The sequence below is a fragment of the Oncorhynchus keta genome, unplaced genomic scaffold (assembly GCF_023373465.1).
Source record: "Oncorhynchus keta strain PuntledgeMale-10-30-2019 unplaced genomic scaffold, Oket_V2 Un_scaffold_2042_pilon_pilon, whole genome shotgun sequence".
Classification (NCBI taxonomy): Eukaryota; Metazoa; Chordata; class Actinopteri; order Salmoniformes; family Salmonidae; genus Oncorhynchus; species Oncorhynchus keta.
In genome coordinates, this window is record NW_026290857.1 from 329,036 (window position 1) to 332,051 (window position 3,016).

At 44.6% G+C, this 3,016-nt stretch overlaps 1 long non-coding RNA gene across 1 annotated transcript; it reads left to right on the plus strand.

Moving 5' to 3' along the window:
• Nucleotides 1-929: 929 nt before the first annotated feature.
• On the plus strand, nt 930-2,711 carry LOC127928054 (uncharacterized). Its single transcript, XR_008130149.1, has 5 exons — nt 930-1,012; nt 1,325-1,519; nt 1,559-1,675; nt 2,378-2,455; nt 2,690-2,711. It is a non-coding gene; the product is annotated as an uncharacterized LOC127928054 (long non-coding RNA).
• Nucleotides 2,712-3,016: the final 305 nt, after the last annotated feature.

Genomic DNA, 3,016 nt, shown 5'->3' on the forward strand with positions numbered 1-3,016 from the left:
ATGGAGTTCGTAAGGACAAACTGTATTCACAAGAGATAGGTATTCAGATTCAAAAACAGGAATTAGTATCTTTAATAATACTCCTGGTGGTTAAATATAGTACATTAATGACTTGTGATGTATCCATAAATAGTAAACAAGCTATTCATTCAGGGTTTACGACGGCAACACAGACACACGGGGCTAAGTGTTGATTCTGTAGTAGGGTAAATGTCAGGGAGGGTTTTAGCTGGCTGGCTCTCAGCCCTAGAAACATAATCCTCCTCTCCTCACCAGGCTTCAGTGGAGGGGAAGAAAGAGGATTGTGATGCAACATGATGATTTGGCCCTATCTGGGGAAACGCAGGCAGACGATATCATGACGCTTCTTTTCAGGTGTTCAAGACAAGTCATACATTTCTAGGTACCTGGCATAACAGGGAAATAGCACTGGCCAGATCAAAGTGACAGGTGAATATGAGAGCCAAGATAAGAGCAGTGACTGTGAGTGAGTACAGTAGACTGCCATTCAAAGCTACCCTCCCCACACTCTTTTTGTCTGTGTCCCAAATGGCACCGTATTCCCTTCATAGAGCACTACTTTTGACCAGAGCCCTATGGAAACCTGTAGTTATCCAGCTAGGTCTCTGTACATTCACCAGCCCTGTAGTTATCTAGCTAGGTCTCTGTACATTCACCAGCCCTGTAGTTATCTAGCTAGGTCTCTGTACATTCACCAGCCCTGTAGTTATCTAGCTAGGTCTCTGTACAGTCAGTAACCCTGTAGTTATCCAGCTAGGTCTCTATACATTCACCAGCCCTGTAGTTATCTAGCTAGGTCTCTGTACAGTCAGTAACCCTGTAGTTATCCAGCTAGGTCTCTGTACAGTCAGTAACCCTGTAGTTATCTAGCTAGGTCTCTGTACATTCACCAGCCCTGTAGTTATCTAGCTAGGTCTCTGTACAGTCAGTAACCCTGTAGTTATCTAGCTAGGTCTCTGTACATTCACCAGCCCTGTAGTTATCTAGCTAGGTCTCTGTACATTCACCAGCCCTGTAGTTATCCAGCTAGGTCTCTGTACATTCACCAGCCCTGTAGTTATCTAGCTAGGTCTCTGTACAGTCAGTAACCCTGTAGTTATCTAGCTAGGTCTCTGTACAGTCAGTAACCCTGTAGTTATCTAGCTAGGTCTCTGTACAGTCAGTAACCCTGTAGTTATCCAGCTAGGTCTCTGTACAGTCAGTAACCCTGTAGTTATCTAGCTCGGTCTCTGTACATTCACCAGCCCTGTAGTTATCTAGCTAGGTCTCTGTACAGTCAGTAACCCTGTAGTTATCTAGCTAGGTCTCTGTACAGTCAGTAACCCTGTAGTTATCTAGCTAGGTCTCTGTACAGTCAGTAACCCTGTAGTTATCTAGCTAGGTCTCTGTACAGTCAGTAACCCTGTAGTTATCCAGCTAGGTCTCTGTACAGTCAGTAACCCTGTAGTTATCTAGCTAGGTCTCTGTACAGTCAGTAACCCTGTAGTTATCTAGCTAGGTCTCTGTACAGTCAGTAACCCTGTAGTTATCCAGCTAGGTCTCTGTACAGTCAGTAACCCTGTAGTTATCTAGCTAGGTCTCTGTACAGTCAGTAACCCTGTAGTTATCTAGCTAGGTCTCTGTACAGTCAGTAACCCTGTAGTTATCTAGCTAGGTCTCTGTACATTCACCAGCCCTGTAGTTATCTAGCTAGGTCTCTGTACATTCACCAGCCCTGTAGTTATCTAGCTACGTCTCTGTACAGTCAGTAACCCTGTAGTTATCCAGCTAGGTCTCTGTACAGTCAGTAACCCTGTAGTTATCTAGCTAGGTCTCTGTACATTCACCAGCCCTGTAGTTATCTAGCTAGGTCTCTGTACAGTCAGTAACCCTGCAGTTATCTAGCTAGGTCTCTGTACAGTCAGTAACCCTGTAGTTATCTAGCTAGGTCTCTGTACAGTCAGTAACCCTGTAGTTATCCAGCTAGGTCTCTGTACAGTCAGTAACCCTGTAGTTATCTAGCTAGGTCTCTGTACAGTCAGTAACCCTGTAGTTATCTAGCTAGGTCTCTGTACAGTCAGTAACCCTGTAGTTATCTAGCTAGGTCTCTGTACAGTCAGTAACCCTGTAGTTATCTAGCTAGGTCTCTGTACAGTCAGTAACCCTGTAGTTATCCAGCTAGGTCTCTGTACAGTCAGTAACCCTGTAGTTATCTAGCTAGGTCTCTGTACAGTCAGTAACCCTGTAGTTATCCAGCTAGTTCTCTGTACAGTCAGTAACCCTGCAGTTATCTAGCTAGGTCTCTGTACAGTCAGTAACCCTGTAGTTATCTAGCTAGGTCTCTGTACAGTCAGTAACCCTGTAGTTATCCAGCTAGGTCTCTGTACAGTCAGTAACCCTGTAGTTATCTAGCTAGGTCTCTGTACAGTCAGTAACCCTGTAGTTATCTAGCTAGGTCTCTGTACAGCCAGTAACCCTGTAGTTATCTAGCTAGGTCTCTGTACAGTCAGTAACCCTGTAGTTATCCAGCTAGGTCTCTGTACAGTCAGTAACCCTGTAGTTATCTAGCTAGGTATCTGTACAGTCAGTAACCCTGTAGTTATCTAGCTAGGTCTCTGTACAGTCAGTAACCCTGTAGTTATCTAGTTAGGTGTCTGTACATTCACCAACCCTGTAGTTATCTAGCTAGGTATCTGTACAGTCAGTAACCCTGTAGTTATCCAGCTAGGTATGTGTACAGTCAGTAACCCTGTAGTTATCTAGCTAGGTCTCTGTACAGTCAGTAACCCTGTAGTTATCTAGCTAGGTCTCTGTACAGTCAGTAACCCTGTAGTTATCCAGCTAGGTCTCTGTACAGTCAGTAACCCTGTAGTTATCCAGCTAGGTCTCTGTACAGTCAGTAACCCTGTAGTTATCTAGCTAGGTCTCTGTACATTCACCGGGCGGTGGGACAGAGAGCTCTGTGAAGGTTCCTGGAAACATCAACAGTGTCAACACATACACACTCACACTCACA